Source organism: Corvus moneduloides, chromosome 3 (genome assembly GCF_009650955.1).
Source record: "Corvus moneduloides isolate bCorMon1 chromosome 3, bCorMon1.pri, whole genome shotgun sequence".
In the NCBI taxonomy this organism is placed as follows: Eukaryota; Metazoa; Chordata; class Aves; order Passeriformes; family Corvidae; genus Corvus; species Corvus moneduloides.
Genome location: NC_045478.1, coordinates 43,817,459 through 43,831,270, shown reverse-complemented (window position 1 = coordinate 43,831,270; position 13,812 = coordinate 43,817,459). Strand labels below are relative to the sequence as shown.

Genomic DNA, 13,812 nt, shown 5'->3' with positions numbered 1-13,812 from the left:
CAATCAAATATGTGCTGCTGCAGCACTGAGTTACTCAAGCACTGGAAACCCTGAAACCATCACCTCAGTGCTCCAGGAATATGCCATCCCATAAAACAGCTGTAAATCAATCACCTTTGTGTCTTTGTCTCACATCAAATGTGGCTGTCCCCAAAATTTTAACAATTCCAGAGAAATAGTTTTGTCACTTTTTCTGAACAATGCCTGTTCCACAGAGGTACAGTAAATAATTCCTTGTCTCTGAATTGGTTTACATTTACACTTCAAAACTGAGGAATAAATATGACAGAGCTATTTGATCTTTGCATGAAAATGGACTTCAAAGCTGAATGTGTATTTCTGTTCATTTTACAGCTACAGATTTCTAGCAGAAAGTGATTATGCCTCTGATTACTGATGCCTATTGTAGTAGCAGTTTCATCTAGTGCTTTTTCAGAATTTAATCATTGTCTTTTGTTGATCAGTACAACAGTACAGAGAGCTTTGCACTACATGTGTAAGTGGCTAGTCTAATTGAAAAACGGGCTAAATCTACCAGATTTTTGTAATGCAGTAAATTGTGAATAGGAGAATGAAAATGTGCTCAATGTCTGCATGTGTATTGTTACTTTGAAGCTACTCCCAGCTACCACCACCACAGGATCAGAGGAGAAGCTAACACCCACTACTTTAAATAATTATTAGATTCATTTTTCTCATTATTTCTCATTCATTCTGTTTTGAGCACCACCCCACTTGATGTTATAATTAGTTCTCTGAAAAACCTTTTGCAGAATAAATGGTTCTGGCTTTGGAATATCAGAGATATGGCAACTATGTGTGTTAGGCAGAAGAAACGATTTAGTCATCAAAACTTGCAGTTAAACTCAAGTTTAATTTGAATACTAGTAAGAAAGCCATGCATATAAAGAGTGTATTTTATATTTTCCTCCTTATAAGCAGAGGCCTTAAGTGGATGCATAGAATTTCTAGTATGTTAGCGTGTGGCTCATTACACTGAATTTTTCAAAGACATGCAAATGGAAATTCTTACATTTTTTTTCCATCAAATGTGTGAAACCAGCATAAAACATATTGGGGCAAGTTCACCATCTGAAGTAGAAGGAAAACGGTGATGTTTGGTCTGAATATGTCTATTCAAAAGAAATTTAAGGAATTTCCCTCTGTTCCTCTATAAGCATTTTTAAGAATTTTTGGCAGAAGGGCTTAAAAGTTCCACACAGTAAAGACCCTTCATGTCTTGTTTTATCTTCTCTGGCTTCTCCTCCAAGTCTTCTTCAGTCTTTTAACTTCTGCATTCCCTGTGCTCCTGACTTTGCATACTACTCATCTCAGAGGGTGCTTCCCCTTCCTGCAGCACAGAGTGAAATTGCAGTTTTAAGTCAGAGTCTGAAAGGTTTCTTACAAGCCTCCACACACCAAGGGCAGCACCCAGACAGTGTTCACCCAGTAGGAGACATTGCCTATGCAGCAATTATTACATTTACTGGAGTTCCACGAGTCCAACAAGAGATAAAAGCCTCCAAAAATTGTTGTCCCTCCTCTCTTTACAAATTCAGTTGCAGGGAGGATTATATGCATGTGCTGGTTTGGGCAAATTTAGAAATATATCCTCTGAGAGAAGGCAGGTTACAACCATGCCTCCCCATACCAGGTTCGGGAAAAAATAAATTTTCCTCAAAGGAAAGTGAAAGAGATAAAAACTATTTATTTAACAAACACACAGGAAAAGGATAATAATGCTAAATGATAAAACCTCTCGCTCTGCTGAGAGAAACCTGGGAAAATTCTGAGTCCTTCCGTAGTCTCTCTCTCCCCCTCCTTGGAGCTGGGATGGGGCGGTGGGCCCACCTCCAGGGCCAAGGCCTCAGTGGAAATTCCTCCTGATGTATTCTGATGTTGAAACAGTCCAGCAGAGAAAAAAAAGAAAAAAAACGAAGTCCCAGGAAAACAAAAGTTCAACTCTCTGTCTCTCTCCGGAGAAAAAAAGGAGCTGAAAAACTGGCCAAAAGCAAACAGGGTCCTTTCCCCACTCTTGCTCTGCTGCTGCAGCTGAACACAGAGTGCTGTCTCTATCTCTGTGTGCTTGAAAACATGAAAACAAACTGCAAACTGCTTAGAAAGTTCCCTCTGTTTTGTCTCTCTCCCCTCTCAGGCTCAGTTTAAAGGCATAGAAAGGCACAAAATTAATTTCTGGGCATGAGGCAGCAATATGGGATACACATCATAAAGTCACCCCAAGACAATGCATCAGACAGAAAGAGAGCTTGGAGTACTGGCTCTTAAACACTGATCCCAGACAGACCCAGTCTTGAATGCAGCTCACACAAAGAGAAGAAACAGAAGAGTGCCCAGTGAATTCAGTGGGTTCAATGGCACTGATTTGGTACTTAATAAGGCTTAAAGAAATGTTGAGCTCTTACAGTTGTCTGTTGGTATAATAATTCACAGCATTAGTGGTAAGATTACATGGTGGCATGGCGTGACTTCTAGATTTCCTTCTCTCTTGATGCCCACTCACCTGTGCAAAATGAGTTTGCAACTATTTCCTTTCCAGGAATAGCTTGTGTCTGGAAAATGCTGCAAAATAAGGAAGTAAGTCAGAATCCTAGAGAATATTGGCCAGTTTGCCCATTACTAAATAAAATTGGGGTACCACTTTTATTTCAGTTATTCCATTTGTCCTGCCAAATGTTTGTTCCAGTGGAAAGAATTCAGGTGTTCCTCATTATCTTTCTGTGCTGTTCTAGCAAATAAAAACATGAAATTAAATTAAGCACTATTCATTGGACAGTGTTTTAATGATTCAAATAGTATAAAGTCAGTATTAGTATTCACGTCACATTCAATTATCTCCTTACCATGTCCCCCCATTTGCTTTTCCATGTGTTGGTTCATCACACGATGCTAATTAGGTCACTTCAACTGGACCATAATTGACAATGACACTTTTGCAGGTTTATATTTTCACACAGAAAATCTGAGAATAAATTAATGACCAGCAATTTTGACAATTACGGTCAATTAAATTTGTCAACATCACAATTGACAAAATTAATCTATATTTAATATTGAAACCTTGACATTAAGAATGCAGTCTTGGCAAGTAATCAGATTTAGGTGACAAATGAGCAATACTGCATCAAAATTATTCATTCTCAAAAGATATGGGCTAAAATATTGACATCTTTTAGATCTAATGTCCTACCAATAAACAACTAAATAAAAAAAGACCCTGAAGCTCACATGCAGCAGTGGGAAAAAAAATGATCTTCTAATTAATGACCACACCATTTTCTAGGTTTTAACAAAAGTATAAAAAATTCCAGTATTGGGGATTCAGTGTTTAAACTGCATGCCTATTTCATCTAAAACTTTATCTAAAAAAAGAAAAAAAATCTCAACGACATGTCTTTTCTCATTCCTAGACTGGCTATAAATTTTTATAGGCAAACTGCAGGACACCTTGGGAATTTACTGACAATAATCGACATTAATCTAATACCACTGGGTCCATGCACCAGAACTATAGATTTTGTTGATTCTTCTGGGCAAACAATTACTATTACAGATAGTAATCCTCCCCTCAGGCTGCATATACCTTATAGTCATAGTAAAAAAACATCAAAATTAAATGCAGAGCAAATTCACTGCAAAATTAATTAAATCATAATTAAAATATCAGAATAAATATGACCATAGAAAAATAAATTAAAACACAGAGTAGTCATTTCGGTTTGTGATATATGTATGAAAGAACTAAAAATATTATAAAGGATTCCTTCTCAAGAAGCCCTGGAGAGCAGGTTGTACCAAACCAAAGCTGGATGAGACTGGCAGCAGTTTTCCAATTTTGGACCTGGAAGAAAATGAAAAGTACATTTACTGAACTTCACTTCTGAAAAACAATAAAAATTCAATTTTAAATCCTCTTTATTGTTACTACCTTTTGCTTGAATACATTTTGTCCTGAGGATACACACAGGTCAAACAGTTGCATTAATGCAATTCAGACAGGCTTTTTGAAATTAACCCCCCACACACTTTGTAACACCCAGGGAGACTTCAGTCTTCTGTGGTCATTTGGAAGTCATTAGTCAAGCTAAACAGCCATGAAAAACATTGATGGGACAGGATAGTAAATCAGACACAAAAATTCCTTATTATCCAGGATATATTAACTTTGTGCTTAACATGGTGCTAGTGCTATATCAACTGTAAAGCAAGATGGCTTGACAGACATTGATATAGTTGGAACTGTATTCCTGTAGCCAAATGCAAATTGAGGATAAAGCTGGCAAATCAGAGAATAGACTTCATTAGCTTTCCACGCATGTGCTTGCATGTGGACATCATATTGCCATATTCATTTCGACCTAAAGTAGTTAAATTCATTAAAAGAATTAGCAATTCGTTACAGCACTGTTTCCTGATTGAACTATGGGGCCTCAGTCACTATTTTCACAACTGCCAGGGAGGCCAAATCAAATTTAATTGGAAATTAGAGTAAAAAGAGCTGTGTGTCCTGTATAACTCCCCTTGCATTTTTCAGAGCGTAAGACAGAATGTGATAATGTGATGTCTGAGCAAAAGTTAACATTTTCAGTGCTCTGTGGGAATTATTTTCACCTTTCTTTATCTAAACCATCGGATTGGGTAGAGAATGCTGTTGTGCCTAAAAATTTAGGTCTTTAAGTTTTTATCAGTAATGTTTGCATTACTAGAGTGCTTAAGAAGTTCAAAAAGAAACAGTGTTCTAGCTGACGTAGTCTTACACCAGAGTGGAAGCATGATTATTTAAAAGCAAATTTAAAGTCACTTTGAAAATAAACAGGTGGAAAGAAAGATGGGAGAAAAAGCAAAAGAACACAGCTCAAATTCCATTGTAAGCAAGAGAAATATGCATGAAAATGCCCAATTTTCAGAAGAGGTCCACCTGCAGAATCCCACGTTTAGTTTGCAACACAAAGCAATGAATAATCTTGGCTCTTGAACACTTCTGACAATCTGTTTCCTTCGGTCAGGTATTTCCTCTTGTCCATTCTGATTATGTCAGAGTAACCAGAGCAGGGAATCCTTCTGCCTGTGATCTGTGTCACCATTTCTGACAAAGCAATGGTGACAACAGTATGATATCCATTTATTCACTAAAGAAACTGCAGGGTGAGCTCAATAATTATAAAGCAAGAAGATAACTAATACAAAGGGTTATTTGACCACTGGCAATAAATGTACCCTCCACAATGGACTACATGTCAAAAGTGAGACAAAAATTCTCATATCTATGTGGGGTGTAAATCTCACTTTTTAATTAAGCGAGGAACCCAAAAATGGACCAATGGAGTACAGACTCCCTCAGGAGGAAGGAGGCTTGTCTGAGTTGCCAAAAACACCTCACTGACTTATGTCCATACACAATCTTTCTGGCAGCTTCTCACAGAAGCCACCCCTGTAGCCCCCATACTATGAAAACCTGTCTATGCAAAACCGTACAAAGTCTAATGACTCAAAACCTAGCTGCTAGTTTGCTGTTTGGAAAATAATAAAGAGAATGTGACTGCTTTAAAATACCCAAACTGTTCACAGCTTGTGAGCTGTCATTCGTTCAAATGTACTATGGAAGGTCAGCAAAATATTTTTTCTTTCTGTATCAAATTTTTGCCACAGAAACAATTGACAAATGTAATTTTTGAATATCCACCTTTGAACCATATACATAATGCCACCTTTAATAAGACTGGCTTATTAATAAAGATGAGAGGGTATCAGAATGGTTTAAGGGAAGAAGCATGGGATTCCTTTGGAGCACATTATTTATTAACTCCTAGATGATCACCTGGATACAGTAAAATGATGTAAGCATGACCAGATCTGTCTTCCGTGGCAACTTTAGAGAGTTTTCTGTGTGTTAAGATGGAAACTCTGAAACTGGATTTTAGAGAAGCAAAATTGCTCTTTCTGCCACTGCTGCTGCATTTGGGGATGGAATCGGAGAAGTTTGTTCTGTTCCAGATATGCTCAGCCTCTAACACTGACATGCATGAGTCATTTTTGCAACCAGTTTTGCAACCAATTTTAGAGATAGAGGTCTTTTGAGATTTCCAGGAGAGCATTCCAGCTCCTCCATCCAGGGAAAATCAACACTAGTAACACTTAAGTGAAAAAAATGTTGTGCAATATATTTTACTAAAGTTTTTTAAGATTATTTAAAACCCTTAAGTGGAAGCTGCAATCAAAGTTTAAAGATGTCTAAATTTACAAGGAATCATTTGAATGCTATTTATTTATTTGTTTTTTTTAATCAGGAACTGCAGATGAAGAAACTCACTCATCTTAGCATTAAAAGTGCAATGTATCCCCTCAGGGATGAGAAGGAAGCTCTGAAGTTACCACAATACACAAAACACTCTTCAGTACCTCTGCAAAGTTGCACAAAGCACGAGGCTGAATAGGCTTCCATACAGATATTATTTCTTCTGATAGAAATAAGTACCTTTTAGATGGTGTCAATAAGATACAAATACAGCCTCTTGAATCACACAAACATACAGAAGAAGATTACAGATAAGTGAGACCTCCAGGGAAAGGTCTACATCCAATATTTTTACAGCATGGTTGATGCACAGCAACCATCCATCTCTTCTCAGAAGAGTCATTTTCTTTTGCTGTTGAGAGCCATGGCGGGCAGGAGGCAATTTGTTACCATTCCCACTTGGTTGGGATGAACAGGAATTCCCACAGCAGACCCACACACTTTCAACTGCCCCCACCAGTTGGACTTTCCTTTTTATGGCTTTCTAATGCTCCTGACAGATTAGAATTAAGCAATGATAAACAGATTCATAGGGGTCCGTGAGAGAAGAACACACAGCCCCAACCACACAGCCCAAGGGTGATTCCACCTGTCATCTTTGCAAGATGTATTTTCTACCCCAGGCATTTGCCCTGTATGAGCAGGAAGAAAAGTTTCCTCTGTGACAGCTAATGAGTCTCTTGCATGGTTATGTGTTTGGAAGAACAATATCAATCAGACTTGCCTGCAAAGAGCTGCTTTCCCTGAGCATCCTTTGGCTCAGCACATTTAAGCACACCATTTCTGGCCCAGTTTGGGAAGGATATTTGCATATTTTTTGTTGTATGCTTTGCCTGTCCTCCATTAGGTTTTTATGATGTATTAAAGAGGTATTGTGGTCTAATCCCACCTGGGAAATCTGCCTCAGACAGTTGCTTGCTCACTCCCTGCAGTGGGATGTGGGAGAGTATCAGAAGGCTAAAGGTGAGAAAACCCATGGTTAGAGATAAAGACAGTATAACAGGTAAAGCAAAAGCCACACATGCAAGCAAAGAAAAATGAGGAACTCATTCACCAGTTCCCAGGGGCAGGTAGGTGTTCAGCCATCCCTAGGAAGTCAGGGGTCCATCACATGTAATCATAGAATCATAGAATGGTTCGAGTTGGAAAGGATCTTCAAGATCACCTAGCTTCCTTCTAGACTTGGAAAGACAAACACCACCACTATGAAGGTCCCTCTCTTCCTCCCTCTTCCCCCAGCTCTATATGCTGAGCATGACACCATACAGTATGGAATGTCCCTTTGGTCAGTTGGGGTCAGCTGTCCTGATTATGTTCCCTCCCAACCTCTTCCCCAGCCCCAGCCTACTCATTTTCAGGACAGCCTGAGAAACAAAGACCTCAACTCTGTGCAAGCACAGCACTGTAGGAAGCTCTATAAAGGAAATTAACTTTATCCCAGTCAAAACCAGTCCAAGGGAAGATCAGGAATAACTCACTAAAGAGTTCTGGTGGCAGAGAACTAAGTTTGTCTGAACTGAAGCTGCAAGAAGTGAAAACCAGCAGCTGGGAATGGCAGTGCACAACATGGAAAGACTCCTTTTCCAGACATGTCATCAACCCCAGTCCATTCCTTATCCTTTTAAAGGATTTAATTATTTAATCATTCAACCTAGGCTTTTGCTAATCCCAGCTGTCCCCACCATATACTACCAAAAAAACTGTGTAAATACTTGCAAAGACACAATCACAAAAGATAAAAGAAAAAAGCCTGTTTATGTTGACTAGAGAAATGTGAATTTTCATGACTGCTTTTAATTTTTCCCATGTTTTTTTCTCCTTATTTGTTAAAAAAACATGAAAAAAGTTGGGCTGTTTGTGTTTCAAGTGAACACTAGCCTCTGCCTCGAGCAGGATGCATGGACATGACCGTCTGGACTTTTAAAGGTAGGTGAGTGAAATGAGAAGCACAAATTACACCAACTTTTAATTTTACCTCTGTTTCCGATGCATTCAAACAATCCTGAAGTTCTCCCATGAATTTTATTTCCTATCTTCCCCCTCCAAAATATTGAATGGGATGGAGTCCTACCAAAGGTCTCAGCCTTACATGGATACGTGAATTGGAATTTGACCATTTTTCTAATCTAGGTATGACACAGAGATTTAACCATCTTTTTATGATCAACTGGCACTGCAGCTGGATCAATAGGAAAGTGGCTTATGGCAGCATTAGGAAACTCTCCCTGAGGTCAGCAGGTAGAGGCAGCATCCACATGGCAGTGTGCCCTGCTCTATTTCTTTCCTTTTCTAGTGGCAAGCAAAATGTCTAAAAGAGTGAAGGAGAGACTGGTGTAAATGAATCCATTTTGGATTTTGCTGGAAGCACAGTGGGTGCTGGGCTGGGACTGCAGGCCCAGTGAGAAAGGCAGGGCAGTGGGAAGGGGTGTAGTTCCTTTCCCTTGTGCTTTGATTCAATGTCAGTGACTTGTGGCTCCACTTCATCCAGAAATGTTCTTTAAAACAACACTAAAACAGGACCGAACAATCTGACATACCAAAGGCAGCTGAGCACTGTTCTAGCCAAGTATTTCCTTCACTTAGGATTTTGAATCTTTTCTTTATCGTGTGTTGCATTCCCTTTAACTTGCATCTAGAGTGTTACTGAAATAACAGAGGTTTGTTGAATAGCCCAAAGACAGAAAAGCCCCTTTCTACAGCTGTGTTTTTGAAATCTAAATTTAGAAGGGGCTCCAGGACACAGTTTCCACTTGGGTCCTGAATATTCTTTAATTATGGCTGTGTGTTATGGCTGTTTGGTTTTCACAGTAGAAAAGAGGAAAGTCATAAACTAGTGGGAAGATAATTGCTCCCCTTTCCTCAGAAAACAGAAATATACACAGAGTAAATTACTTTTATTTTTAAATGGAGATGTCTTGCTCACTATATTAATAGATCTAAGAGTTATTTGCATTATGGGTACAGCAAATGTGTGATTTAACTGTAGCTCACATCCTCTAAAGACAAAAAATTGTAACTGATTGCTCTAAAGTGCAATGCATGGCAGTTCATTTAAGAAAAAAAATAGAATCAGTAAAAATATAAAGCATGGAGAACAAAAAAGGCAACGGAAATTGAATATGCATATAATTATTTTTCCAAACTCATTGCAAAACCATTCATATAATTTAAAAGCATTCAGAAATGAGGTCAGCTTCTGGCAGATCATGTGGTCCTGACTTTACTGAACCACTGTTCTGTGATCATCTCCGTATGTGTCATCCTTCTGCTGTGTAAATTTGTTTTCAAAGTCTACAGATATCATTAAAGTGACATGTCTGCAGCCTGGTATAAAAGACTGAGCACTTTGCAGTTAAAAAAAAGTCACGAATTTGTTAATCACTAAAGATACACAGAAGATAATTTCTCTGTAATTACTGTATAGTCATCAGAAACATCTTGTTTATTCCTCGAGAGATTAAATTTTCCAAGACAAGAAAAATATTGCTGTAGACATAGAAATTCAGTTTTTCCTAAAGCTTACCAACAGCCCTCAAATTTTGTACACTTTTCTCTTTTCTTAATATCCTCCTCATTCAAACACTGTGCCTCCTAATCTCTTAAGAGAAGGCAAGGTCTGGAACAATGTCTTTCACACTGTCGTCTTAAAGCAAGAGCAAGTACTTAAGCTAAGGATTAAGGAAATAATATTGGTCTATAAGAGAAATCAATTAAATAGTTGACACAAAGTCAGTATTACCTGGATGTCTAAGAAGAGAAGAGGGAAGCATTGAAAATAACTTGGTTTTGTAGCCTGAATTTCCCTGAAATAAGTTTACTGGTCCAGAGAGGCTTTTTTTTCCTCTTTGGTCTTTCTGATCATAAGGAGTAATCAGACAGTATGCAAGCAGTTTAAAATAATAAGAGAAAGTGGAAATATTTCTGAAAATAAATAGCTTCCAAAATATTTTTAATTATCAAAACTAATAAAAATTACTGTCCAGATAGGAGCAAGAAAATCAGCTGGTTTTAGAAATTTAGAGCTCAGATTACTCAAACAATAGTGTATTTTTATAAGTACTGAGTTCAGTTAAAGTACCCATCCTAGAAAATTACTTTTTCCATTGCTCTTATAAGAATTTTCTATGTTAAAAAAAAACTTTTAAACTTTTGAAGAAACTGTCTTAATCTTCCAGTTTATGGTCAACTTCTCCAGGTGTATTAAGGGTTCTTAAACACAGTGACAAAGAGCTGCAAAACTTATTACCAAATCTGCACATCAGATTCTGCTGGCCTTGCCATGCATGAGTTGTTTCATCCTGTGAACTAGCATTCACAAGTGTTTTATCTTTACCAGTGTTTATCATTACCAGCTCATCAAGTCATAACTCACCACAGTGTAATTCTTACCAAGGAATTATCCCGTATTATTGTTTTAAACAATAATACAGTGAAATGTCCTGTGTGCTCTGCTTCCATAAACTTGAACAATTACATTAGGAAATGTTTTGTGCTTTTTCCAGCTTTGAGCTGGCTAGTACCTCATAAAAATTGATTATAACAAATAGTTCTGTCAAAAAAAGGGCTTAATTCTAAGTAGAAATACAAAAATTAATCTGAATATTTGGAATAATAAGAAAGGATTAGAAAATAGAGAGATTATTATACCACTCTATAAATTAATGTTTCACATCATTAATGGATTCTGTGCCGGTGTCCGAGGTAGAAAGAGAGTGTAGAAGGACTGCTGAAGGTACAGAGAAAATCAAACAGATGGATCACAAAAGGGCAAGCAAGCAAATATAACAGCTTCTCTATGAGGAACAACTGAACTAAGGCTCCCCAGATTCAAAAAGAGAAAATAGAAATGACTGAAGGATAAAAAATTATGAGCAATCTAAGTGAATTTGGAACAGTGAGGGTTTGCCTTTTCCAATAAAAAAAAATCACATGAAATCACAGCTAGCAAATTCAAAACAAAAAGGTCTTTACAAGATGAACTCTTAAGATATGGAAATCCCTGCTGCAAGATGCAATTTAGCAATTTAGAAAAATAAATCCATTGATCAAATCCATTTAGAGCTATTTATTGTTTATTCTTAGATGTTATTTCTGGGTTTCTGGCATTCTCTGAACTACAAACCACTGAAGAATGAAGAATTCCATGGAACAATAATGCTGTACCCTACTTCCTCACCCTCTTAACCAGACATATTACAACTGAAAAGAACAATGGTAAATGGATCTTTACTCTGACCCAGTGGAGAATTTTTATGCTCTGAGAGGCTGACAGGTTAAGATATACACTGCAGATTGACAGCTCAAACAGTGAGTTGTTTTGGGGCCACAATCCTTTGCACAGAAGTTTTGAAGCTGCAAGAGTTCAGTAGTTTTCACAGCACCTGCTTGGCCATCCTGGATCCATCCAACACTATTGGGTGTTCAGAGCTCAATTCACTGGCTGCATGGAAATCTGGGATCAAAGTACTCAACCAGCATCTACCTCAGATATGGAAGCAAGTGGATACTCTCATGCAGAGGTTTCCCCCTAGTCTAAGCCAGGGGGAAGGCAGGCAGACACTTCTGACCTCTCTGAAACATGTGGCTTGTCTTCACATTCAAGTGCAGATGCAGTCAATCAAAATAATCCGGTCTTGTGATGACAGGCATTGTCGTACCTAAACTGGAGAAGAAGACATGATGTTTCCTAGCTTGCAGTCAGGGGAAAAAAAAAAAAAAAAAAAAGAGGAGGGTTTTCAATTGCTTCCTGAAGCAGAGAGAGTATTTTGGGAGAAGCATTACCCTGTACTTACACTCTTCCCACAGTGCCCTCTGTTGTTACTGTCATAAACAGGACACTAACTAGAGAAATGCAGCTGCTCCCATGTTCTTGTAAGAATATGCCCATTTTTATCTGGCTATATTTAGCAAAATATCAAACAGTCTTTAAAAAGCCTGATAATCAGTGTATTTTAAAAGGAAGGAAAAGAAAAAAGGTGATGACTGAGGCATAGCTGCATAGTTTACTCTTCAGAATGTTTCTCTTTTTCAACCATAAAGAGAAGCATATCTTCATTGCTCTTGACCCCAGTTTACCCAGGTGTTTTCTGTTCAAGACTTTTGCTTTCTTACAGACACAGTGTCCTCATGCCAGTGACAGCAGTTGCACTGGTGAGGAAAGAATTTTATGGGTTACCTGCTGCAGTTGGTAATTAGATCATGGTTCCTGCTTTTTCCTGAGGTGGTGGAGACAGGGCAGTACAGATCCCTACAGAAAACTGTGGGTAGAGATGTTCAGAGAGAGGAGAGAGTGGCCTACAACTGGTCTGTGACCACCTGGTCTCACCAAGTCCTTAGCAGGGTAGAAATTGCCTGTCAGCCACAGCTACCAAGAGCTCTGGAAGCCGAGACATGGGCAAGGAGTTTTGCAGCTAACTTTGACTAGGAGCAACCAGGGACATTGTTCAGAGGACCAGAAATGACATCCCTACCACATCCAAATTCACTGTCATAATATGCTAAGTCTTCATTCAGTGGCCTGAGACATTACAGCTTCTCTGTGAAACAAAAAAAATATGTTTTCCTCTGGTTTATTGCCATTTCATATAGATTTCTTTACTTTTAAATAACATTAATTGGAAACTATTACCCTACACCTCTTCCATTCTTCATTTCTGAAAGCTTCAGTTGCTTATAAAGGCCTTTACAATCCAAGCTGCTTAGAAACTGCCATATGACATGAAAGTAGCTGATCTGCCAAGACAGTTTTCTTAAATATATGCTGGTTTTCAGGTGTACAACATATGTTCTTGAAAAAAGAAAAAAATCAGACAACTCAATAGTTAACTAATTAAAGCCACAGAATTTCACATAACAGGAAAAACTCCAACAAAAAATATCATTCTGGAGTTCATTTTCTTGCTCCCACCCTCATATTCCCATCAGAAAACATTTTTAAATTGAAATAAGTGCCAAAAGATTGGTTGGGGCGTTGCTTTGTTTTTTTAAAGCAGAGATCCCTATCTCCTTCTTAGTCCAAATTATAGCCAAGCACTTTAGGGTTCTTTAGACACACACTTTCCTACTGAGGTTTGTAAGACTGAAGTAGGTGATGTACGATATGGGCATTACATTTTGCTGCTGCACTTTTTTAAATTAGGACATCAAAAATTATGAGCTGCATACCATCTTGAGATAAGTTTCACAGTTGTTCTTGTTCGTCAGGGACCCCTTTAGACACTTCACTCTTGTTTTGTCCATTCATCCAACAGCTCAAACTTTATTCATATTCAAGGTCTATTACTCAAAGTCTGGATTTTGTTTTTTAGGTGATATGAGGAAGCTTTTCAAGGGATTACAGAAAATAGAACCATGGCAGCGGTGGAGATTTTAGTATCCATAAATAGACCCTTACCTTTTAAAGCCCCCTGTACTGACAAAGTAGAAGAATATTGTTTACACATGAAGTACTTTTCTGTGAATCTTGATATGTGACAAATGTGGAAACTGGAATGTTGTTT

At 38.0% G+C, this 13,812-nt stretch overlaps 1 long non-coding RNA gene across 3 annotated transcripts in view; it reads left to right on the top strand.

Annotated features, from left to right (window-relative positions):
* The window catches only part of LOC116442303, a 102,933-nt gene that overhangs the window by 79,732 nt on the left and 9,389 nt on the right, over positions 1-13,812 (top strand). For all 3 annotated transcript variants that reach the window (XR_004239499.1, XR_004239497.1, XR_004239498.1), the window contains exon 3: positions 8,160-8,239. This is a non-coding gene — a long non-coding RNA (uncharacterized LOC116442303). The remainder of the gene's footprint in view (positions 1-8,159; positions 8,240-13,812) is intronic.